The sequence below is a fragment of the Lepidochelys kempii genome, chromosome 3 (assembly GCF_965140265.1).
Source record: "Lepidochelys kempii isolate rLepKem1 chromosome 3, rLepKem1.hap2, whole genome shotgun sequence".
Lineage (NCBI taxonomy): Eukaryota > Metazoa > Chordata > Testudines > Cheloniidae > Lepidochelys > Lepidochelys kempii.
In genome coordinates this window covers 102474131-102501385 of record NC_133258.1, presented here as the reverse complement: position 1 = coordinate 102501385, position 27255 = coordinate 102474131, and the positions used below count along the sequence as shown (strand labels likewise).

The window sequence follows — 27255 nt, the reverse complement described above, 5'->3', positions numbered from 1 at the left end:
TGCACAACCACTGGCAGAGAGCGGGGAGAAGCAGGACCCGGCGGCGCTCTCAGGGGAGGAGGCGGAGGTGGAGCGGAGGTGAGCTGGGACAGGGATGACGGGAAGCTGCTGGGGGTGGGGCGGCAATTATTTCAGGGCCTAGGGGTGGCAAAATCATTAATCCGCCACTAAATGGCTCCTTTGCCCTGTGACTAAAGTGCAGGGCAAAGAGTGGGGCTGAGTGCAGCCCCAGGTAGATCAGATCCCAGGCTACAGCTGAACTACAGACAGTGTGCATCAAAGTATGTGTGGGCAAAAGGGGGCTTATAGGTGGCCACTGGCATCTACATCACAAAAGCTGCTCAGAGCAGAGGATTGACAGGCCACTGAAGTGAACTGAGTAATTGGGGATTTTCCCTCCACTCCTCTATAGGCAGTGTTTTACTATTGTAACTATGTTCACTGAAATGGGTTCTGCTGTGTTGCTGGCTGGTGGAAGAAACAAACCTGGAAAGAATTAAAAGAAAATAAGAGCAGTGGCTGGGGGACTGAGTGGGCAAAGGGATAAGGAGCCTTTCAGCAATTTGAGTCAGTGCAGTCTTGATCAGCAGTGATGGAAAGGCCTTAGTATCTGGTGAGTTATAGGCACTGAGATGGTGGTCTGCGCCCTGTGCTAGCTAACAGATGTCCACATTAAAAAATCTTAAACACCAAAACACTCTCATACTTTGCATTATTTGCCAGTCTCAGCAGACAATCCAAGAGAAGAAAGATGGTTCTTGTGGAGACAGCATCAGACTGGGACTTGGACGACTGGCATTCACTTCCTGGCTCAGACTTCCTCTGTGGCATTGAACAAGTAATTTCATCTATCCTTCACCTCAGTCAGCTGTCTATAAAATGAAAATAACATTTCCCTGTCTCAGAGGACTGCTGTAAAGATAAATTCCATTAATGATTGTGAGTCAGTTAGATATTATGGTAATGAGGGCCATATAGCTGTCAGCTCGAGAAAGAATGAACTCCCTCCTGATGAAATGCTCCCTCTGAACTGAGCCGTGTGGTGAAGAAGTCGACTAGCCCATGCTGTGTACCTGTTGTGTGAAGAGAGGACTTCAGTCCCCACAGCTGTTGATTTGGCACCTTTCACTAGCACTAAGTTCACTTTCAGAACTAGCTGATAAGTAATCAGGAGGAAAAATCCTTTCTGAAGGCTGTGTGAAATAATATCTACTGAACTTTGTCTGTAGACAGCTGGTATCTTCGGAGAGGCTTGGTTTGAGTTGTGTTATATAACTGTGTTCTGTCTCTTTTCTTTAATTCTCTTATTTGGCTTTTGCTGCCCATGCCAAGACCTTATCAGTATAGCCTGAGTTAGCAAAGAACATCTAGTGATCAGGAACCAGGAAGGTGTGAGCTATGTGCAAACGTTTCCAATTACATGCTTCATTTGCCTTCTGGGAGGAACGCTCACCTGGACTCTTGTTCGTGCTTAGAGTGTGATTGGGAACATAGTATGTGAGGAGACCTATCCCTGGCACTCATCCCACAGTCAGCACCTGCCAGTGAAGCTAGCTGGCCACAGCAGGAAGTGCATCCCTGAAGGATGTAGCATGCTCCCCTACCCTAAAGAAAGGGACCTATTGCGTTCTATAGCCCATTTACAATCACTAACTGTTTAGCATATTTGTGCTTAATATAATTTCAGTCCTAGTTTGTCCTATGTGTATTGTTGTGGGGAAAGGAGTTCCTTCTCATGTACTCATGCATGATGCTAGAAAGATTAGGTGGGAGGTGGTATAGCATTATGTAGCCCCCCCCCCCCCCCCGGATTTTGCCAACAGAACATTGCACCAAGACATTGTGATCCTCTTAGGAAGGTGCTCTCCCTCTAAGAGAGAGTTAAGTTTCTTTGAGCAGTCCCTGAGGCCCCTAGAGCCTTATTCCCTCATAGCCAGAATTTAAACAAATTTCGTGAAGGTTATGGAAAAGGAGACTATCCATTGAGACAGAATTTATACACGGTTACAACCATTAATGTTATTTACAGAGAGAGAGAGAGAGAGAAAGGATCTTGGAAGTCATCCTGTTGGTTTTTTTTCCAGAAATCATTTAACAGTAAATGATGGTCTCTGTCCTGATCAGGAGACTGTTGAGCCTTCTAAAGCTAATGTCAGCTGACAAGGTCTGTCTTGCTTTTCACTAATTGCATGCTTCTCAGTTCTCTGTGTAAAGAAATGAGCGAACACCACAGGGGAGGAAGAGAGGTTTCCAAGAAAGGTCCAAGCACATTTGGCAGAAAAGGGCAGTGTTTCATCTTATGAGAGATAAATGTGGAGGGGAAAGGAGGGGAAGAGAGATATTATGAGCTCAAATTAGGAACGTTTATTAAAGCATTTGTAGTTGAGAAATATTTTTTTATTATTATTATTTGTTCTACAGTAGCATCTAAAGAATCCAGCTGAGATCAGAGCCTCATTGTGCTAGGTGCTGTGTATAAACAAAAACAGAGACAGTTGCTACCCCGAAGAGCTTACAATCTAAATAGACAAAGCAGTCAAAGGGTGGGAGAAGGTAAATATTATTATTCAGCTTCTGCAGATGGTGAATTGAGGCACACAGGGGTTTGCTGAAGGTCAGAAAGGAAGTCTGTACCTGATCCATGGACTGAATGCAGATTTTCTGAGTCCTAATCCAATGCCTTAACTGCAAGACCAGCATTGTGCTGTTTGGACCACTATAATAAACACAATTTAACAAAGGTCTCAAAGATAGGGCTCCATAAAATAATTTAAAATGACCTTGTGTTTGTATCATAGTAGTGGGCAAAGGCCTCAATCATGATTGGAGGCACCATTGTGCTAGACATTCTGCAGACTCAGCAAGAAACAAGTTGCTGCCCAACTGAGTTCAAGACAAGATGCAATAAGTGGGAGTAGCAAACAAATGGAGGGCATGGACATTTTCTGTCTTTATTTTTAAATCCTTAATCACTTGAGGGATTATCTTCCTGGTGGATGAGTGTCCATTTCCAGTTGACTTCATATTGATTCGGTCCCTCATATTACTTTTAAAGTATTCTTAATGGGCCTGATCCAGAGTTCACTGATGTCAATGGGAATCTTTCCACTAATTTCTGTGGGCTTTGGATCGTACCCTATGAGACACGCTGAATTAGAAAACTGATCTAAGTGACACATTTGTGCTGAAAAAAGTCATTCAGCATCCTTTCAAAGCTTCCTGAAAGGGATTTTTTTTCTTTATTCTCATTTTGCCCCCTCATTAGGTTCTAAAACTTAGCCTTAGCAATGTTTAAGTGCGTGGGGGTTGGGTACATTCTGGTTAAGGTAAAGCTCTGTAGTGATGGAGGAGAGGAGATTAAGTTTGCAGCCTGAGTTATCTTGCCTATATCCTTAAAGCATGATGTTCTGTCCTAATAGAATATGGTATTTTACTGTATATCCAATTGGAATGGAGATATCCATGTTTTACAACCAAGACCTTTGTACTTAGCTAGCGCAATGGGATTTTCCTGGTTTCATTGCCCTTATTTCAAACAATGTTCAGAAACATAATATGTTCTGAGTACAGAGATGCCACAGAATAGAGATATCAGGACACTTTTATTAGATTCTGAGTATTACCTCCTTTTTCCATTTAGAAATAAATATACATAAGGAGGATAATATTTGGATGAATCAATATTGTACTTAGCCACAGTAAGCCCATTCTGAGTCAACTGGTTCCTTACATGATATGACCATAACATTGTATTGAAAAAGTTATTTATATTCTGCTCACCCACAAACATTGAGATGCTTTATGGATATATACTGAAAGTTTGTTGTCAGCAGGCTTTGAAATGAGCTTTTTTGCTTTAAAAACATTTATTTCTTCTGTCTGCAGACAGCTTGGTTGTTCATCAGTGGGACTTAAAACGTTGGGATCATGAATGCAATCATTTAGGAAAGACAAGTTTCCAATCATAACAAACATACATGAAACTATATCAGAGGAACACAGTGCATTTTAGTGCAAGAGGCAGGAAAGCCATTCTCAATCCTATGGACAGTTTTCATGCTTCTGTTCTTACTTCTCATTATTTCAGAATGTGCTAGCACAAATAATGAAGGACAGATGCCTGCTGATCCTTCTCCACTGGATGGTCAGCCCATGATTTTACACAATACTGCTATTCTTGTTAGATCTCTGACACACCACCTTTTAAAGGTGCTGTTAGGCTGAGAGAACTAGCAAAGTCTTAATAAAAGACTGAGGCGAAAAACAAAGATAGTCTGCCAGTCATCACAAAAAGTGTTGCCTCCAGAATATTAAACACTGTACACAGCTGAGTAAATCCCATATGTCTACATATACCCACGAGCCCTGACTGACAGTTGCCTTGTTCATATTCTTAGCTTTTACACCACTTTTATTCTAGGTCTGCCAGGGACTGCTTTCCTACCAAAGGAAGTGAGAGCAATCTCAGGGTTGTGCAAATTTATGCATTGCCACCTTGAGTGGCTGAGAATCCCATACTCCCTCCCTGCCCTAATACACACACAGACACACATTATCCTCCTTACACCAGAGGGCATGCAAGGAGGGATGGGTCTAGAACTGCTCTGTATCTGAAGAGGTGTCCCCTGGGAGCTTCCTTCCTCCTTTGTGGCCCCTTTATGCCTCCGGAACAGCATGAAGGGACAGCAGCACTACAGGGAACTGGACTCATAATTTCTTTTAGTTGCTTCTGTTGAAAGATAGGAAAGACAGAGTGGGTAATCCTTTGGCACTCACCACACACCTAACTATTTCCTCATATCTAATTTCAATGCTCTATCTTTCCTTGCATTGTGTGTATATTTATTATAATCCAAACATGTTTGCTATATTCTTCATCAGCTGAGCATTAGGAGTCTGGCAGCTGCACCTTCCACCCTGCTGGCAATGGCAGCAAGGCTGAAAACAATTCAGGTTAGGAAATTAAAGCTCTAGCCTCCACTGACAGTCTGAGATCTTACCAACCATATGTAATGAAAATTCAGCTCAGGTTTTGAAACATATTGAACTGCTAAAATCAACAAAAAGCTGGCACATAATGTACTTTGAGGTTATTTTTAGATTGAATCTGAGTGGACTTTTGACACCTATTCAGAATGTGCCTTGGCACGCAACAAACTAATTTATCAAAACACTGAAAACATTTAGACAGTAACTACTTCATTTGCTGGTAAATTTCCTTCCTTCTTGATCTCTCTCTCTCTAAAATGTTGAATTTGGATACCAAACCATAATCATGTGATATGCAGGAGGTGATGTTCTTGGAAAAGAGTTACAACTTATGACCCAGAAAATAGCTTATCTTTTCCGTGGAAAAGGACAAGTGTGTTCATTGAGATAAAGTCTTAGTTGGAGCAATTTCTAACCCTTTAATGAGCTGTAATGATTAAATTAGTACTTTTTTACTGTACACATATTTATAGCAAATACATTAACTGTGCATATGGGTATATATGTTTCATAAAAAGAAGGGCATACATATGCATTACATATATATAATTCACACACATATATATTTGTATTCTATTTATAATAGTCAGTGTAACAACCATTTCTATTCCCCTTTCAGTTATGTACATTGTTTCCTTTTGCAATAGTTTTCTGTACACACACACACACACACACACATTCACTGAAATTGAATATAGTATATATTCAACTGATGCAAAGGACCTAAAGGAGAATATGTATTGTCTTTTGTATATTCTAAACAGCATAAAGGGGTTAACTTTGTAACATTTTATATACAGATACCGTGTATCTTTATACAGCTAGAGCAATACATGTCATGGTAAATTTAACTGCTGCTATCTTTCCATCTGAGCCATTTCTTAGTATTCAGAGGCGTAACGGGTGGTGATTCAAAATATGCAATCGCTTACACTCAGACATTCAGTTCACAAGTTAGTAGCAGTGTAAGACACACACACACACACACATACACAATAAACCCCCACAACTACAGGGGTTAACAGCCCTTCTCACTAATGCCATTGGATCAGGTACACACTGCTATCCTACTCATGCCAATAGTAAAGGTCTATCCATTTAGCTGTCACTACCCTGCCTTAACTGTTGAAATCCAGCACCCCAGTAAAACAACAGAACTCGGCCTTTATGCCTCTAAGCCACCTTGGCCTTGAGCTGCAGCTCTGCAAAACATATTGTTTACTTAGTCACTAAGATCTATCATTGAGCCTTCCCTACTCAGGCCTCTGTCTATCAATTTCAAGGCAAAAAAAAAAAAAAAAAAAAGCGCACAAATAAAGTTAATAAAATACCCAAAATTCAAAAAAAGCTACACAAACGTAAAGAAAAACAGATCTCTTTTCGTTCCATAACTAACCATGTCACTCTCATGGATGCCTACAGAAACTTCCTACATGGAGCCATAAGGAGGGTTTAATTAAAGGCCAGCACAGACTTCTTCCTGGTAGCTAATTCCAATTTTATCTTAAAATATAATACTGAAGAACGGGGAATGTCCCTTACAAGAGGCTGTAAGCAGCATAGCAATGGAACTATTGCAAAGCTGGAGGTGCTTCAGTAGGCTTCAGACAAAATCTGGTGGTTTTACACAGGCTGAGCAATGAACATGACAGGCCTTAAAATGAGTGGGCTGCTTTAAGTGATACCTCCTCTTTAGCATAGTTAGCTTTGTTATAAGCAGTTACTGCACATAAACTTCTCTCTTGCCACGTGGCTTTATTTGCAGGTGATAATAAGGAAGGGCAATATTGCCCGACGGAAGAACAGAAGAGGAAATGCAGAACACCATGTCCAGCAGAACTTTTATTGCATTCCATTCAATTTGACTTTGTCATGAGAGCTTCAGAGCACCGAGCTATGACCTTATCAGTAAGGTTGTCTTAGGTTAATGATTCTGGCAAAATAAATTTTCCCCCCTCCAAATTAGGCCCTGATCCTTCAGTAAGAACCACACAGGCAGACCCCTGCACCAGTGTAGAATCCCATTGATGTTGATGGGGCTCTGCATTTGTACATGAACCTGTTCACATGTTTCTCATGAAAGGATTTAAGTCTAAGTTTGAGTTCAACAAGACTTTTCCCACTATTTTAAGCCCATTATGTTCCATAGGGTGAACAGGTTTTAGAAACAATGCCAATGTGTTTTTCTAGCTCAAGAGAAAACTGTGCCAAAATGAGTGTCCTATTTAAAGTGTGTATATATGGGGGGGAGGGAGGGAGGGAGGGAAGAATATCACAGTGTATCATTCTCCAGATTTCTGCTCCTCTTTTCAGACTCCCTCTACCTGTTTTTATTTTACACTGCCCCTCTTCTTCTGCTTCATTTTCACCCTATTATTTTCTCCCTACCCTTCTCAGCTCCCACTCTTTTTTTCCTGAGCAAAGCAGGAACCCAACAGTACTGTAGTTCATGTCAAACTTTGAAACATATATTGTTTGAGTAAGTTCATAATTCACGAGGTTGAATTCACCCATCCCTGCTTATTACAGCTTCCATTAATTGTGTTGCAGCCAGTCACAGGAAAGCTTTTGGTGTGTGTGCAAAGTCTACTTTATAAATCACAAGTAATGGAGATGAAAGCTTCTAGTGCAGTCTCCTGGAGGAAAATGATTACCGCAGTAAAGTATCATTTTTGCAAGAAAGATTGTGTAATAACAACTTGATGGGATTTTATATTACTGCTGTAACCCAGAGATGAGCAACAAGGTGCACTGTGTGCATTAATAACGTGTGTGTAGGTGGTAAATTTCCCATTGCTTTTGTGAGTTTGAAACATGTTTGAGATATAGTCATACAGCACACTCAATACAAACTATCTGACCCTTTGTACAGTTTCATCCCACATATCATGCATGTGGCATCTAGCATGTAGTATACATTCATATCACATCATGCATGTAGGTGATTTCCCCCTCCCCCCATGAATAGTATGTATTGCTTATTAACACAGGGTCAAAATCCTCCATATGGAAAAGGCCAGCACAAGTCAACCACGCATGACTTATGTCCCACTAACACCCTCAAAATAGAGCTTACGTGGTGTAAAAGTTTTGTTCTGCCCTTTGGTATGGAGGTAAATTTCACCCCATAAGCAATAACTGGAATGTGTGCATAGCAATCCAATTTAGCCTGAAACAGCCTTGTATAGGCCTTTGAATGTAGTGTACACTAAGGCTGCACATAGAGAGTGAGTTCCACATTTGGATAAATTTTTGAAGATTGTGGACTAAATCATATTAAAAGATATGAATACAAATAAATTCTGCTGAGCATAATAAAGGTGATGTTTTCTAGGACTCCGTGGAGGAGATAATATTTGCATTCCTTTTTAGCTCTCAGGGCAGTTTTGAATTGAATATGAATAATCCAAACATTACAAGCTCTGCTTAGCTAGTGAAAAAAAAAAAAGTGGCTGTGTTCCCCACCTCCAAAAGAAATAAATACAAAAATTACCTATGGGGTTTCTGACCCCTGAGGAGCCTGCTGAGCCTCCAGACTCTTTTGGTGACGTTAGTGGCTTGAACAGAAATTATTTTTAAAAAACTGTTTAGAAACTCTGATGCCAATCTCTCCAGCCAGGTCTTAATGGTTCCCAGCAGCCTCACTAAGTCATGAAAATAGTGGACCAGGCTAGGACATGAACTATTTACATTGGGGCAGGAAGAAATCATCTGAAATGGGAATAGGGCACCTCCTTCCCCAATTATTATTCTTAACTCTCTCTCTCTCTGTGGTCAGCTACTACAAGCCATTATTTGGAGGTAAATAATTAAAGAATCATTGGGCCAGAGAAAAAAAGTGCTGTAGCCTCCTGGTTAGGGAACCTTCCTCAGAGGTGGAAGACCCTGGTGCCCAACCCCAGTGCTCCAATCACTCTTTCATTATTGACCTACAGTGGAACAATTTATTGAGAAGGAGAAACTGAGGGAGCCCCTACAGCAGAACATCCCATAACTCAGTGGTTAGCACATGTTCCTAGGACACCCCTTATCAATCCTTTCTTCCCTGCTGGCACACAGGGGGAACTGAACCTGGGTCTCCCACATTTCTTGGCTAAAAGTTATAAAACAGGTGGTGGCACCTCCTCCTCCAGCCATTTTGTGTGGAATGAAGCAGCTGCTTAACTCATTCTCACAAGAAATGCCTTCGGTGACTAAACCACCTGCCTCCAGAAGAGACATTCCCATTCATGGATCACTAGCAGAGCGAGGCACCTCCCTACAGCCTGGACTTAGAATCATAGAATCATAGAATATCAGGGTTGAAAGGGACCTCAGGAGGTCATCTAGTCCAACCCCCTGCTCAAAGCAGGACCAATCCCCAACTAAATCATCCCAGCCAGGGCTTTGTCAAGCCTGACCTTAAAAACCTCAAAGGAAGGAGATTCTACCACCTCCCTAGGCAACGCATTCCAGTGTTTCACCACCCTCCTAGTGAAAAAGTTTTTCCTAATATCCAACCTAAACCTCCCCCACTGCAACTTGAGACCATTACTCCTCGTTCTGTCATCTGCTACCACTGAAAATAGTCTAGAACCATCCTCTCTGGAACCACTTCTCAGGTAGTTGAAAGCAGCTATCAAATCCCCCCTCATTCTTCTCTTCTGCAGACTAAACAATCCCAGTTCCCTCAGCCTCTCCTCATAAGTCATGTGTTCCAGACCCCTAATCATTTTTGTTGCCCTTCGCTGGACTCTTTCCAATTTATCCACATCCTTCTTGTAGTGTGGGGCCCAAAACTGGACACAGTACTCCAGATGAGGCCTCACCAATGTCAAATAGAGGGGAACGATCACGTCCCTCGATCTGCTCGCTATGCCCCTACTTATACATCCCAAAATGCCATTGGCCTTCTTGGCAACAAAGACACACTGCTGACTCATATCCAGCTTCTCGTCCACTGTCACCCCTAGGTTCTTTTCCGCAGAACTGCTGCCTAGCCATTCAGTCCCTAGTTTGCAGCTGTGCATTGGGTTCTTCTGTCTGAAGTGCAGGACCCTGCACTTATCCTTATTGAACCTCATCAGATTTCTTTTAGCCCAATCCTCCAATTTGTCTAGGTCCCTCTGTATCCTATCCCTGCCCTCCAGCATATCTACCTCTCCTCCCAGTTTAGTGTCATCTGCAAACTTGTTGAGGGTGCAATCCACACCATCATCCGATCATTTATGAAGATATTGAACAAAACCGGCCCCAGGACCGACCCCTGGGGCACTGCACTTGACACCGGCTGCCAACTAGACATGGAGCCATTGATCACTACCCGTTGAGCCTGACAATCTAGCCAACTTTCTACCCACCTTATAGTGCATTCATCCAGCCCATACTTCCTTAACTTGCTGACAAGAATACTGTGGGAGACCGTGTCAAAATCTTTGCTAAAGTCAAGAAACAATACATCCACTGCTTTCCCTTCATCCACAGAACCAGTAATCTCATCATAGAAGGCAATTAGATTAGTCAGGCATGACCTTCCCTTGGTGAATCCATGCTGACTGTTCCTGATCACTTTCCTCTCATGTAAGTGCTTCAGGATTGATTCTTTGAGGACCTGCTCCATGATTTTTCCGGGGACTGAGGTGAGGCTGACTGGCCTGTAGTTCCCAGGATCCTCCTTCTTCCCTTTTTTAAAGATTGGCACTACATTAGCCTTTTTCCAGTCATCCGGGACTTCCCCCGTTTGCCACAAGTTTTCAAAGATAATGGCCAATGGCTCTGCAATCACAGCCGCCAATTCCTTCAGCACTCTCGGATGCAACTCGTCCGGCCCCATGGACTTGTGCTTGTCCAGCTTTTCTAAATAGTCCTTAACCACCTCTTTCTCCACAGAGGGCTGGCCATCTACTCCCCATGCTGTGATGCCCAGCGCAGCAGTCTGGGAGCTGACCTTGTTAGTGAAGACAGAGGCAAAAAAAGCATTGAGTACATTAGCTTTTTCCACATCCTCTGTCACTATGTTGCCTCCCTCATTCAGTAAGGGGCCCACACTTTACTTGGCTTTCTTCTTATGTGACTTAGGTGCCTATCACTGTGAGGGAGCAGGCCTTAGCATACATCCCTCTCATCAGCATCTCCCATTGGTTAGCTTAGGCAGTTCCCCACTTAACGTGCTGGCTTTTGTGAATTGCATTCTGTGGCACCAGTCTCTCTCCAGGCATTGGCTAGGGAGCTGAGGTGCTTAACATTGGTGAATTGCAGTGTTGTTCCAGTGAATTCCTAAGCACCTAAAAGTTAGGGTTCAGAGTAGCAGCCTTGTTAGTCTGTATTCGCAAAAAGAAAAGGAGAACTTATGGCACCTTTGAGACTGACCAATTTATTTGAGCATAAGCTTTCGTGAGCTAGAGCTCACTTCATCGGATGCATTCATGCCATGCTCAGTGTCACACTGCCTAAATCCCTTTGTGACTCTAGCCCATAGTGACAAACATGATGAAATGTTTTTATTCTGATGTGGCAGTATTTTGTAGTCACTTTGCACTGGTGTAGATGGCTACACAGGATTCAGGGAAAGAGAATCAGGCCCATCATTTTATGTATAAAACATTAACAAGAGAAGCACAAACATGCATATTCATTCCAGTGCAAATAATTAACTAGCAGCACAGCTTACAGAAGTTTTAACAAGAAATAGCCCAAAGAGAACTTTAGAGGCTATTTTTTTCAAATATTTAATATTGGAGTGTGCTTTGCACTAAAAGAAGATAAGAAATCACCAAGAAATTGTAGGTGTGGCTGCAAAATGATCTGGTTATTACCCTACCCTCACACACTCACAAACAGAACAACAAGTGATTTTGATTCTAACTGTGGTTAATGGAACAAACTTAAAGTCCCAAAGTAGAAAGACTATAAGGTTACCAGTCTCTTTAAAAAGTTTGAGAAACATGTACACCTTGAACTTTTGTATCTTTAATTTCCTGGCTGCTTGCCATCTCAGATGATCTTTTATCTGTCCCACCTGGGGTTCCTTGACACTGAAACTGACTGCATTAACAAAGCCATTCCATACTGATGTTGTCCTGAGTGACAAGGGCCCAGGTAGTAAAATCCAGTTTGTCAGTCAAAAAGAAGTAGACAGCGTTCAGGCTTTTAATTGTTACAGAGCTTTAGACTGTGAAAAATTAATCCACCACGTCTAAATAAAGCAGTGATTTCTCCTTACCTGCATTTCCCATTGCCACTCTACAAGTAGAAATATAGAGCCAACCTGATCATTCTTTTCAGATGCAAGTTGAGGTAGAGAATAAATCCAAGTCTGGGATCAAATACAATTACAGCTATGCCTGCAAGATAGGGAGTTTATAACTTGCCCTTAAAAATGTGCTGCTAGCTGAAATCTGGAACATAAATTATCAGGCCAGGAGTACATTAAAAAAAATTAAACATCCATTTGGCTCTTTTAAAATGATAAAACTGTCAACAACTGACTGCCTTTTTAACTACTTCCTAATGCAAGTTGCATATTTTTTTTCTATATTAAAAAATAAGCAAAGCAGCTGAGATTTCAAAACATCTACGAATAGAATATGTCTTGTTTCTAAGGATTATCAGTCTAAACATGTTACCAATGGAATCACAATGTGCAAACATATGTCTTATGAATCTTCAAATGAGCCATAATACATATGAAAGGTGACCTGCACGTGTGGAAAAATTGGACTTGTGCCTCCTTTTGTGTTTTTATGATGAAAAACCTGAAATGGATTAACTTGCTCTAATAAACCAAAATATCCTTAAATGTATTAAGGAATAATAATGAAAAATGCACCCAACAGTTCAAATCCACATTCAGATCGTACAAAGAAAGTCCAAAAGAGCATTGCCCTCTATCAAGTAACACACGAAAGCTCATGCTCAAATAAATTGGTTAGTCTCTAAGGTGCCACAAGTACTCCTTTTCTTTTTACACAATATATGAAATGCAGAGACTGTTTTTATTACCTCTGCTTGCCAACCTCTTTTTAGCTGTGACTGGCAAGAAGGTTGTGTCCCTTTCTCTTGGCTACGGACCTCTCTCTGATTATCTGTCACCTTGAGGTTAGATTTCTGCAACGTGCTCTGTGTGGAATTAAACCTTCAAACCATTTGGAAACTAGAGCTAGTGCAGAGCACAATGGCTCAGCTTTCTTGCCAGGAGCACATGAATTCTGTGCTGCCAGACAGCTGATTACAGGGTGAAGTCCAAAGGGCTGGTTTTAACCTATAAAAGCCAAAATGAACTGCTTGTCGTTTCCCATGTGCTACTATTACAATCATCCATCCTGTTCCCATTAACAGACACCTCCTTACTTAGAAGAGGATGGGGGAGGGAGTAGGACATTCTTGGTCCTTGGCCTTATAATTCAACCACTTGTCTCATTAGTTTGCCAGAGGCTAGGTTCAGAACACATTGACAGAGTCAGCTGTGAAGAGTCCACATCTATAAAATGGGGATAATGATACTGGCCTCCTTTGTAAAGCACTTTGAGATCTACTGATAAAAAGTCCTGTATAACAAGAAGGTATTATTATTCTCAAAAAGAAAAGGAGTACTTGTGGCACCTTAGAGACTAACCAATTTATTTGAGCATGAGCTTTCGTGAGCTACAGCTCACTTCATCGGATGCATGAAGTGAGCTGTAGCTCACGAAAGCTCATGCTCAAATAAATTGGTTAGTCTCTAAGGTGCCACAAGTACTCCTTTTCTTTTTGCGAATACAGACTAACACGGCTGTTTCTCTGAAACTTATTATTATTCTGTTTCTTCAGGTTTACCCTGGTAGGAGAGTTGCATGGAGGATAGAGTGGGTTGTTGGGAATCCACCTTGGAACTACAAAGCGCGTTTCCTTAGGCAGTCTACTCCTTTTATAGTCGATTTGATATGGTTTAATTTTTTTATTTGAAAACTGAGACCAGAGGATTGGCTCATCTGAAAAACCTCTCAGAAATGGCCTGAGGCAATGCCTATTGAAATCAATGGTGATAATCCCATTGACTGTACCTGTTGCAGGTACTGGGATGAGTGGGCCTAGGCCAGAGGTGGGCAAACTATGGCCCGTGGGCCACATCCAGCCCTCAGGACCCTCCTGCCCGGCCCCTGAGCTCCTGGCCTAGGGGGGGCCTAGCCCCTGGCCCCTCCCCCGCTGTTCCCCCTCCCCCGCAGCCTCAGCTCACGGTGCCGCCTGCGCAATGCTCTGGGCAGTTGGGCGGCGAGCTCCTGGGGCAGCGCAGCTGCAGAGCCGGGGCCTGACCCGGCGCTCTGTGCTGTGCGGTGGCATGGCTGGCTCCAGCTGGGCGGCACAGTTGTAGTGCTGCCAGCCACTGGTGCTCCAGGCAGCGCGGTAAGGGGTCAGGCAGCAGGGAGGGTTGGATAGAGGGCAGGGGAGTTTGGGGTGGTGGTCAGGGGGCGGGGGTGTGCAAAGGGGTTGGGGCGGTCAGAGGGCAGGGAACTGGGGGGTTGAATGGGGGCAGGGGTCTCGGGGGGGCTGTCAGAGAACATGGGGGTTGGATGGGGCAGTAGTCGGGGGGGGGCGAATACGGGGCTGGGGCCAGGCCATGCCTGGCTGTTTGGGGAGGCACAGCCTCCCTTAATGGCCCTCTATACAATTTCCAAAACCTGATGTGGCCCTCAGGCCAAAAAGTTTGCTTGCCCCTGGCCTAGGCTCACTTAGAACTAAACACCCACCCCCTCACTCCAGAGGGAAGAACCACTGAACTCAGACCACAAATGAATGATTGAGGCAACAAATAATAAAACAGGAATGAGAGTGAGATCAAAGGTTAAAAATCCAGGAACCAGAAGGGGACACTAAGCAGAGAACCCTCGACAGTGCTCACTACTCCTCAAAGGCAGCTAAGGAGTCAGTGGACACTGCCCAGAGGAACTCTTCTTGGAGATGTGATTTGACCAGGAACTGGAAATAGGCCCCACAGTCACAGAGTACCCCTCCCCTGTCCATCTTCCTCCTCCTCGTGTGATGGATGGCCACCTTGGCCAGCACCAGGAGGAGGTTGACAAGGATGTCTCGTCTTGACCTTGTGGGGACATGGGTGGGATGTGCAAAGACAAACATGTGAGGGGAAAAGTGTAGCCAGATCCTTAGTAAGATGTTCTGGAGGCATTAGAAGAGTGGCTGCAGCCTGACACACTCTACAGAGACATGTGTCAGGGTTTTCCTCTTGCTGCAGAAGGAACAGGTATCTGGGGATTCTGTGAACCATGCCAGGTACATGCCCATGCTCATGGCTCCATGGAGGAACTGCCAACTAAAATCCCCTGTGGGCCATGGAACCAGAGTGGAAAACAGACTGGCCCACTGGGGCTCCCTGCCCTCTGCAGATGGCAGTAAGTTCTGCAAGTTGGTGCTGGAGTGGGACACAAGGGCAAGGAAGTGGATGGTATGAAGATGTACAGATGTTCTCTGATGTGGATCAAAGATGGAATGGCTGGATGGCATTCAGTCTACTCAAGTTGTGTGTCAGGGGCAATGGGGAGGCTCTGGGGGCAGGGGCCTGATGATGTGCTCCAGTTCCACTGATTGCAATGGGCCTTGGACTGGGCCCTAACAAGTATAGATGTAGAGTATTATTGTTCAAATTCAAAAGCAAAAAAAGGAAATACTTTTTCTCAGAACATACAATTAGACTGTGGAACTCATTGCCACAGGATGTTGTCGAGGCCAAGAATTTAGCAAGATTCAGAAAGTGATGGGACATTCATTTGGCTATCAAGAATATGAAGCATTATAATAATGAATGCTAACAAAATTTTGGAAGGCATATCAAACCTTAGGCTTCAAAACTTAAGCCAATCTCTTATTCTTTAAGATTAGGATGAGACCTAATGTGGGGGCGAAGATTATCCCACATCTGCTGACTGTGGGGCTCTTGCATCTTCCTCAAAAACTTCTGGTATTGGCTACCGTCAGAGACAGGATATTGGACTAGATGGACTTTGGGTCTGGTCAGGTGTGTCAATTCCTATGTGTGATGGGTTGGATCACAGAAACCCCATGGGGGCTGCCAACTGATGTGCCAAGACTACTTCTGCCTCTGCTTTCTTGCCCTGGCAGCTTAGGACTTCAGTGCCCTGCCTGGTCTGAGCCAGACCCGCTAGCCTGCTGCAAACCCAGACCCAGGTCTGAGCCACATCCCCTAACAGCTGTAGGCTTAAACTGAAAGCAGCTTAAGAAGTGTTCCTGTCTTTAATAAAGCTTATACAGGGTAAACTCATAAACTGTTCGTCCTCTATAACACTGATAGAGGTATGCACAGCTGTTCCCCCCACCCCAGGTATTAATACAGACTCTGGGTTAATTAATAAGTAAAAAGTAATTTTATTAAATACAGAAAAGTAGGATTCAAGTGGTTCCAAGTAATAGCAGACAGAACAAAGTAAATTACCAAACAAAATAAAATAAAACACACAAGCCTATGCCTAATACAGCAGGAAAACTGAATACAGATAAAACTTCACCCTCAGAGGTATTCCAGTACACTTCCTTTTACAGCCTAGTCTCCTTCTAGTGTGGGTCCAGCAATCACTCGCACCCCTTGTAGTTACTGTCCTTTGTTCCAGTTTCTTTCAGGTATCCTTGGGGATGGAGAGGCTATCTCTTGAGCCAGCTGAAGACAAAATGGAGGGGTCTCCCACGGGTTTAAATAGACTTTCTCTTATGGGTGGATATCCTTCCCTCCCCTTGTGTAGAATTCCAGCTACAAGATGGCGTTTTGGAGTCACATGGGCAAGTCACATGTCCTGCATGACTCAGAATTTACAGGTAGCAGCCATGGTTCACATGCTACCTTGAACGGCCTCATGTAGACTTCTTATGTGGATTGGAGCCTTCCAAGATCCATTGTCCATTAAGTGCTTCTTGATTGGGCACTTAACTTGCAAATTCCTCTCTAAAGAAGCTGACCAAATGCCTTACTAAGGCTATTTAAAATCAAACAAGTATACAGCCAATATTCATGACTTCGAATACGACACATGCATACAAATAGGATAAATATATTCAGTAGATCATAACCTTTACATAGATATGTTACATGGCATATGTAGCATAAAACATATTCCAGTTATGTCATATATACATTCATAAGCATATTTCCATAAAGCCTTATGGGGTGCACAGTCACACTATGTTCCTATTAATGAATTAATTATAATTTTTCATTTAGATAGGGCATTAATGGCATGTAGTCATAGTAAATTGCAGCTTATTACTCTAGGTGAGTAAACCCAGAGAAGCTGAGATTCAATTAGTGTCTGTATGGTTTTATTGACACAAACTCCAACCTGTGTCCCAAAGACAAGCTCTTCTGGATTACTGCCGGGAAATTGTTGTCCCTCTCCTATTTTTCATGCTCCAGACATGGGCTTCTAGAACATGAGATTTTTCTGGGACAGCTACAGTGAAGCAGGTGGGTCTCAACTCCATAGTACCATATATGATGTTTGTGACACAATGCAAACATCTGCTATTGTTAACGGTCATTACTACTTGTTATTAAACCTACATAGTACCAGAGATTTACACAACTTTCTGCAAAAACAGAGTAGGCCATATTGCCTATCCTGAAAAGCAATTCATAGCATTCAGCTCCTTAAACACTGTTGATTTGGACAGATTCTGATTCCTGCCTGAGCCATTTGCCCAATTTTATTCAATTGGTACAGGGTTGTGTAGAAATCTTTACAGCTTTGTGCATCCAGATGCTGAAGTTCTTACTCAGTCCTTATTCAGGCAAATTTGCATCAATGTCTAGGTAAGGAATGAGTTGATATTGGGAAAGGACTTCATACTTTGGCTCCTGATGAATCAAGAAGCACCCTCTTTTTATAGACTTCTTACACACCATCAACCCTGTAAAAATGTAAGGTTTCAGAGTAACAGCCGTGTTAGTCTGTATTCGCAAAAAGAAAAAGAGTACTTGTGGCACCTTAGAGACTAACCAATTTATTTGAGCGTAAGCTTTCGTGAGCTTCAGCTCACTTCATCGGATGCATACTGTGGAAAATACAGAAGATGTTCTTATACATACAAACCATGAAAAAATGGGTGTTTACCACTACAAAAGGTTTTCTCTCCCCCCCAAACCCACTCTCCTGCCGGTAATAGCTTATCTAAAGTGATCACTCTCCTTACAATGTGTATGATAATCAAGTTGGGCCACTTCCAGGGAAGAAAACCTGGATTTGTGCTGGAAATGGCCCAACTTGATTATCATACACATTGTAAGGAGAGTGATCACTTTAGATAAGCTATTACCAGGAGGAGAGTGGGGTGGAAGGAGAGAAAACCTTTTGTAGTGGTAAACACCCATTTTTTCATGGTTTGTATGTATAAGAACATCTTCTGTATTTTCCACAGTATGCATCCGATGAAGTGAGCTGTAGCTCACGAAAGCTTATGCTCAAATAAATTGGTTAGTCTCTAAGGTGCCACAAGTACTCCTTTTATTTTTTAAAAATATAAGGTTACTCAGACTGAATGTTCAGCATTTGAAATTTGTATTCAGTTTAGGTTCTTATACTTCATTTCTCACCCTAGTATCTGAGCTTACCCAAAATGATGAGCAAGTGTGTATGTCAACAGAAGCCCTTTTTATGTTAGACTTCTGACACTTGGCATCACATGATATGAGACTGCATCAGACATATGGTAACCTGACATTCTCTATGGGTTTTAATGACAGCATAAGCAAGTTTGGAATGTCAATGTCCGTATAAACTGAAAATGCAAACAAGCCAACAGTTATAATATTGCACTCCTTCATTAAACAGCAAAATGTATACTGGGTGCAGTCCAAATGGCTATTTGTATTTTTCTTTGAACTGAACAGAAGAAATTACAGGGATTTTTTTAAAAATGGTGTAGCTCACGAAAGCTTATGCTCAAATAAATTTGTTGGTCTCTGAGGTGCCACAAGTCCTCCTTTTCTTTTTTTAGGGACTTTCTTGTTACTTATTGTAGGGATTGAATGTCAAAGTGAAGAAAATACATAAAATTGTGCATCAACATTTTTGTCATTTCTTTCCCTGACATTTCATAAGCCAGAAACATTATGTTTCATGAAATGTTTCAAAATGAAATGATTTCCACAAAGAGGACAATTTTCTCATTGAAAAGATGCAAAACTAAATATTTTGCAATTTTTAGTCAGAACAGGACCATTTTTTGAAGTAAAGTTACATGAAACTTCATTGTTTGTAGTGGCGTAGCTGTGTTGGTCCAAGGACATTAGGAAGACAACGTGGGTGAGATAAAATCTTTTATTAGACCAACTTCTGTTGGTGAAAGGGACAAGCTTTCAAGCTACACAGAGGTCTGGGAAAGGTTACAGCTAAACACAAGGTGGAACAAATTGATTAACATAAGTAGTTAACACATTTTCTAAGGGACCATTAATGGGCCACTTCACCTTGAATGGTCTCCTAGAATATGTGTTAACTACTTATGCTAAATAACTTGTTCCACATTGTATTTACTGTACCCTTTCCCAGACCTGAAGAAGAACTCTGTGTAACTGGAAAGCTTGTGTCCTTCATCAACAGAAGCTGGTCCAAGAAATGGTATTACCTCACGCACCTTGTCTCTTTACTGAAACTTCACTGGCAGTTCATGATATGAGACCATTTTCTAACATGCAAAAACCTCTTTGATTTTTAGTTTTTCCATCCCACTTTCCATTTTTAATCACACCTTTGCTAGGAATGATCTTTATTTGTTAATGAGAATTATTTTAAAAGTACTAAACTAAGTTCAGAATGTTCTTTTCATGTAGCATAGAGTTGAAAGACTGTCTTTCATCTCCTACTTCCAGATGCTTTATAGATGGAGTCTTACAATAATATATATTTAAAGAAGAGCATGTCCCCATCTGTATATAAAAAGGAGGTGATGGAGTGGTTTTGTTGGAGTGATAATGATGATGTAAACTCAGGAAGATGTTGTTAATGTGTACTAGAACATTATGTGCCCTGTCTATTGGTTGTATTTTATTTCACCTGCTAACAAGTGAATTTTGCCAGGCTCCTGAGCAGCGCTTTGCTGCTGTTAGTTTCCTCGAGTAGCAGGAAGTGACACAGTGAGTTCTTCACTGTTTATGGACTTTGCAAGGGGTGAGATGACACTGCTGTGTGGAGGGTGTGGTCAATTTACATCCCCAAAAGTTAGTTTAAATGGGACATAAGAGGTGCATAGACATTGGACAAGCTTTCTGCCCAAGGGTGAATTTATTGCAAAGAATGTGGTTTATAGGCCCCTTCAATTTGGTCCTAGGAATGTTTTCCTGTCTCTGGATATCAAACAGAAATCACCAAATCCACTTGCTCTTCAAAGCTGAAGTGACTGAAAAGTGAGCTCTATCCCAGAGTATACACAGACTACACTGCACCGCACCAATTCCTTTACTTTGTCCTGTGCAAAGTGCCATCATGGATATCAGGGATCGGAACATTAGAGGTCTTATTAATAGGGATGCACAGATTTGTTCATATCCACTAAATACTGACCTGATCCTTCACCCAGAACTCAAACTGAAGTTGCACAGAAGAGTTTTCAAAATTCAAAATATTTCAGTTAATTTTAAAGACAAAAAACCCATATTGGCCAGCTTTATGTGCCTTGTCTAGTTCTGAGTCAAAGTGCCATAAATACTTTGAACAGAATAATTTCTTTTGCTGTGTTTCAAACATGAACAGACCAAAATAAATCAGATGTTTCTTGAGAAACTCATGTTTTACCATGAATTTTTAAGCTCAGATTTGCAGAGTTCAGGATGTTCAGATGGGTGAAATAAGGTTTCCAAATAAGTATCCAAACGTTTGCTGGGTACTTACCTGGAATAAATCTCCAGCCTTTTGAGCTTCACCTACCAATAATTATAACTATGATACTAGTTCATATTATTCCAGATCATGTTTGAGTCTGACATCAACACTGAGTGACAAAGAGAACAGAATAGTCCTGACATCATCAGAAAATTGCATTCTAGCTTTCATCAACAAAATATGCAGTCATTACTTCTTTCAGAGTAGCAGCCGTGTTAGACTGTATCTGCAAAAAGAACAGGAGTACCTTAGAGGAGCGGCTAGGTGCAGCTGCGCCACTGTAAACTCTCTAGTGTAGCCACAGACCAAGTGTATAAGCCCCCTACCCCTACAGCTGATGGCTATAAATTGAATCCTGAATGACAGTTATCCTTCAGGATAATGCCCTGTACTAATGAAGACTTCTCCTTTCCAGACTAAACAAACCCAATTTTTTCAATCTTCCCTCAAACATGACCTATGAGGGAAGATTGACAAAATTGGGTTTGTTTAGTCTGGAGAAGAGAAGACAGAGGGGACATGATAACAGTTTTCAAGTACATAAAAGGTTGTTACAAGGAGGAGGGAGAAAAATTGTTCTTAACCTCTGAAGATAGGACAAGACACAATGGGCTTAAATTGCAGCAAGGGCGGTTTAGGCTGGACATTAGAAAGAACTTCCTAACTGTCAGAGTGGTAAAGCGCTGGAATAATTTGCCTAGGGAGGTTGTGGAATCTCCATCACTGTGGATTTTTAAGAGCAGGTTGGACAAACACCAGTCAGCGACGGTCTAGATAATACTTAGTCCTGCCTTGAGTGCAAGGGACTGGACTAGATGACCTCTCGAGGTCCCTTCCAGTTCTATGATTCTATGACAAATCTAAGCACCGAATGAATTAATGAGAGACGACCCTCAAAATGCTTGAGACTGTTTGGATAAACACCCATAAATTTGGAAGCTTCTCCAAGCTATCTGATCCCCTTGTGGAAAACTTACAGCTTGTCAAGAGGTTTTTAATACTTCCTGCTTGTAGTCCATCCAGATCACAGCCATTTCTCATGGGGTGTCAGTGAACATAATGTGGAAGCAGCTAGATGTGTGTAAATTAAAAATAAGGAAAAAATGAAAGTTAGCCTACCTTTTTCAAACCTTATACAACACACAGCTTTGGGTGAAGGTTTGGTGGGTTTCCAAACCAGTTAACTCATATCCAGAATAAACATTCATTGTCATATTACACAACCATGAGAAATGGGACTTATAAGATGTGATGGGAACCTTATAGGCCATTAAGTATGCTGGTGAGAGCTGCTCTCTGTAAGAGAGATTATTTCACAGTTGACAGGGTGTCTTCCTGAGCACCTCCACAAATTTGAGATTACCTGATACAGACCTTGGATTAGAATGTCTCGGGGTAGGCATGTTCAGCAGAGGTCTCTTGAGTCCCAAATTCTCTTCCTCCCCTGGTTTGACAGAGCCTGAGTCTGTTGACCTTCAGGACACATGAACTGCCTGATTGCTCAGGCTTTTAGCTGAGAGTTTATTATAACTGCTGGGAGAGATGGTGGCTTATGTTTAGAACTCTGTTATTGACTCTGTAACATTCAGCTTGCTATTAGTGAACTAATTTTGTAGAGTTTTAAGAAATTTTTCTGCCTGTAACTCCAGAGATAAGTGTGATGGGCACTTTAAATAAATATATTACATTAAATGAATCTTTTTTTAATTGCTTACCCCCCTTATTTCTTCTGTTCCTCTTAGGTGCTCAGCTTTTTACAGGCAAAGCCTGTCCTGAAGTAGCTTCCTTCTGCATCCCGTCTCCATTTGGTGAGCAGTCACTGTCTCCTACTGCTGTTTCAGCACAGCAGGCAGGGCAGCTGCAAGGACAATGAGGACATGGATTCATTGGTAGGGGGTATGTTCTGCAGTGGTGCAGACGGCTTGGTACTTAAATGTATGGGCCAGTCACAACAGGCTCATGGTGTGAGACCTCCCCCACCCCATGCTTCTCTTGCAATCTAATGAGCAAAGCAATTAGTGAGTCATTGTTTATTCACACAGATTAACTGTGAAGAGTGAGGAAATTTAGGTAATAGGTTGCATATTCCCGTTCTCTTTCCCAAATTCAGGGTATGTTGATATTTTCTCATATTATTTATCATGATTTAGCAGTGCAGATGAAACTACATACAAACCCCAGAGACACATATTGGAGAATGGGCATTAGCTAGCACACATTTTAAGAGATAAACTAAGTATAGGTGAAAAGAGAACAGGAGGACTTGTGGCACCTTAGAGACTAACCAATTTATTTGAGCACAGGCTTTCGTGAGCTACAGCTCACTTCATCGGATGCATTCAGTGGAAAATAAAAAAAGTATCAATGGAGCCATTTGAACTACATGAAGTAGTGCTAACATGGTGTCAAATTTCAAAGGGGTGTGGCACCTGTAAAGCACTGTCTAAATCATGGTAAATTTAAAGCCAGAAGCAACAGTTTATGTCCACACTATAAGATGCATTATGAAATTGTCTTTGAGTCTTGTAGGGAGGTAACCAAACATGGTCCTGAAGCATTGTTAGTATTCTGTTGCTCAGCAATCAAATTGCTTGTGAAACAGAAAACAGAGCGGTTGTTTTAGATTTAATGCTAGGAGGACAGTACTTACGTTATCTAACAATATACAATGGAGAGTGGTGTAATGTAAAATAGAACTGAGCTCTTCATGTCTTCACCTTAATAGATGAAGTTACAAAACAAATACAACATATGTTGAATTTTAGACCAAATCAGGTTGCACTCAGGCAAAACCCTCATTAACGTCAATGAGCTTTAGAATTTGGCCTTTCCTTTGCATATAACTTGATCTAGCTAAAATGCAGCTTTCTAGACACCAGTGCTAAATAATCCATGTCAGAGGAAGGAAAAATAATTGTAGTGTTATTGTTATTGCTATTTTTGTTTGTTTGGCTGGGTGGTGGAGGAAATAAAAAGCCAGGTGGCAGAGAGAACACAAAACTATACTCAAGGATTTGCTATCACAGCAAGTGAACAAACAGTATGCATCCGATGAAGTGAGCTGTAGCTCACGAAAGCTTATGCTCAAATAAATTGGTTAGTCTCTAAGGTGCCACAAGTACTCCTTTTCTTTTTGAACAAACAGTGTTATCTAAAGCAGCTGCTTGGACAGAGGATTCCCTTAGTCTGTTAATTCACTTTGAATAAGTCATTAGCTAACATTTTTCCTGGGGTGGTGATCACAGGGGGTGCTCCCCGCCAACAATGTCCCTGAATTGAAATGAAAACCACCCTGACAGTTATCAGTAAGTATAAATGACTCACTAATCCTATTAATACTTCCATTTGCAATGGGACTCAGGTCTAACTGGGAGTGACTTAATCCTCCTTGTTTAAAGGGGCCATGCCCTTTTAGTCTATTCCCTCGGGTTGTTAGTTTTTTTTGGGGGGGGGGTGTTAAACAAGCAAAACAAGACAGAGCCAGAGGGGAAGTGAAGCAAGCACCTAGATCTCTCTTAGCCTGCTTAGGAACACACTGTTTCATTTGGTCAAAGATGGTTGTCTAAAATCTACTGCTCCCAGTGTGATGCTGCATCCATAACTCAAAGAAACTTTATTGATCGGGTGGGGAAGGCTGGAGTAGTGATCAGGCTTCTGATAATTAAGGAAAATTTTGCATCTAATTCAGCAAAGAAAATGTCCTTTAAATGTGTATTGGGTCAAGGAAGTACCATTCAGACATGTCACCTGTGTTTTAGCCTAGTAGCTAATAAATAATGACGAATAATTAATGGATATATTGTGTGTGTGTGTGTGTGTGTGTGAGACTGAAGTTCATTCAGTGCAGGAGAGAGAGGAGTATTCAAAGCAGTCTGGGCTTTACCACTCTGGCCCTATCACAGATGGAAAAAAAAAAAGGATTAAATAAATAATGAGGTAGTCTTAGTGAATCAAGACTCTGAAGGAATTAATTTGATTTAGGTTGTGGGCCTATACACACAGGCAAATGGAGCATGTTGGGTGAAGCTCATCCTGATTGTCTACTAAAACTGGTTTCTTTTGCCTGTGCAGATGGAACTAAACTGGGTTTCAACCATGTTACTGAAGCATGTAAATATCATGGTTAGCCCTATAAACATCAGGAGAGAAATTCACTCAGGGTTTGCTTCCAACATAAACCCAGGCAGACGTCCCTGAGATGGAAATTATGCCAGAAGAGCCTGGAATGGTACAGAAACACAACTTCCCTTGTACCACAGTGGGCCAGGGAAGTCCCAAAGGTGGGTGGCGCTGCTGGAAAAAGGGCTTAACCAGGATGGCTAGGGGACCACTGATTCAGAATATCCCCTCAACAGCCTCTGCCAGTGGGGCTTCCATGGAGCTCCAGCCATAACCTGTAGAAATCCTGAGAGAAGATGCTATCAGTAAGAACATATGGCCCTGTTTGGGTGACTATTGGGTGAATGTGCCCAGAATGCAAGGACGTGACATTTACACCATTTTCCTGCATAAGCACTAATGAACCTGGTACCAGATTTGTAACACAATATGGCAGCATGGTTGTCATAAATATAAAGGGAAGGGTAACCACCTTTCTCTATACAGTGCTATAAAATCTCTCCTGGACAGAGGCAAAATCCTTTCACCTGTAAAGGGTTAAGAAGCTAAGGTAACCCCGCTGGCACCTCACCCAAAATGGCCAATGAGGGGACAAGATTCTTTCAAATCTGGGAGGGGTGGGGTAGGAGCAAAGGGTTTGTCTGTCTGTGTGATGCTTTTGCCGGGATCAGATCAGGAATGAAAGCCTTACAACTCCTGTAAAGTTAGTAAGTAATCTAGCTAGAAAATGTGTTAGATTTTCTTTTGTTTAATGGCTTGTAAAATAAGCTGTGCTGGAGGGAATGTATATTCCTGTTTTTGTGTCTTTTTGTAACTTAAGTTTTGCCTAGAGGGATTCTCTATGTTTTGAATCTGATAACCCTGTAAAGTATTTACCATCCTGATTTTACAGAGGTGATTCTTTTACCTTTTCTTTAATTAAAATTCTTCTTTTAAGAACCTGATTGACTGTTCATTGTTCTTAACATCCAAGGGTTTGGGTCTGTGTTCACCTGTACCAACTGATGAGGATTATTATTAAGCCTTCCCCAGGAAAGGGGGTGTAGGGCTTCGGGGGATATTTTGGGGGAAGACGTCTCCAAGTGGTCTCTTTCCCTGTCCTTTGTTTAAAACGCTTGGTGGTGGCAGCATAGGGTTCAAGGACAAGGCAAAGTTTGTACCTTGGGGAAGTTTTTAACCTAAGCTGGTAAGAATAAGCTTAGGGGGTCTTTCATGCAGGTCCCCACATCTGTACCCTAGAGTTCAGAGTGGGGAAGGAACCTTAACAATGGTTAAAGCACCTTTGGTCCTGTCTACATGGGGAAGACCATATCACTTTATAACACTGCCCAGGATTCATTGTTTTAGAACTTGATCCTCCAATGTGATCAATGTTTGCGTAGACTTAGTTGCTTAGAATTTTTCTCCTGGGACAATCAGAGATAAAATCCTCCCCAAATACCAATGTACAATCATAGAAAAATGATGATTGGTTCCATCAGTTCTTCTGGCTGGTGGACATTCAGTTATAATATGCAATTTGAGTCTGTCTTTAGGGCAGAACGGATAAAAGCTAAGGACAGGCCTACCATTGCAGACATGTGGAAACAAGTTTTGGTGTTCTCTCCATTTCAGCTTCTTCTGACCTCTATTGCAGCTCCATAAAGCCATGGAAGCTGGCAGGTGAGAATGGCAGTATTGCCAACTCCAAATGTTCAAAAATCATGAGTCAGGCTCAAAATAGTCATGAGCTTGGCTTTAAAATGTATGAGAATATGATACAATACAATAGAATACAAATGAGAATATGTAAAAATAATAGTTTTGGTGTTCTCTTTATTTGCCTTTTGCTTTTCTCTGAGCCTCTAGGGTGCACATTTTAAGCTTTCTCTACAGGTATGAGAGCTAGAAACTAACTTTTCCTTTAAGAATGAAGGCTGAAATCATCACATATCCAGGAGCTGGGGCTTAAGGAAAGCAATAATTATCATGAGACTCATGACAAAACCATGAGAGTTGGCAACACTGGCAATGATGAGGTGGGGTTGACTATGGAGAAAGAAACGGCTTGTCCTCCCTTAAAACTGAATGAGGGTATAAGACACCAATAACTGAAACAAATGCTGAGGAGCAAAAGTCCATCAAAAATCAGCAAGAGCAATAACAAGAGTAAAAGCTCCAACTGGCACCACACATTGTAGTGATGTGCCACAAATTTGCAGTATCCGCTGTTAGCATACATATTTTTCAAAGACGCCAAGAATTCTGCAACAAATCCCTATCAATTTTAACAGTGATGTGGATATTAATG

The 27255-nt window shown here is 41.8% G+C and overlaps 1 protein-coding gene and 1 long non-coding RNA gene across 4 annotated transcripts in view; one reads left to right on the top strand and one right to left on the bottom strand.

Annotated features, from left to right (window-relative positions):
* On the top strand, nucleotides 1–23914 carry LOC140909034 (uncharacterized). The gene is made up of 3 exons (XR_012158056.1): nucleotides 1–78; nucleotides 724–838; nucleotides 22589–23914. It is a non-coding gene; the product is annotated as an uncharacterized lncRNA (long non-coding RNA).
* Nucleotides 1–27255, bottom strand: part of LOC140909032 (uncharacterized) — a 116926-nt gene that overhangs the window by 3562 nt on the left and 86109 nt on the right. For 2 of the 3 annotated variants that reach the window (XR_012158053.1, XR_012158054.1), the window contains exon 2: nucleotides 22562–22704. The gene's annotated coding sequence lies outside the window, so the exon portion shown is untranslated. Of the gene's footprint in view, nucleotides 1–16367; nucleotides 17878–22561; nucleotides 22705–27255 lie in introns of those variants that run through there. The other variant, XR_012158055.1, reaches the window with a different exon arrangement.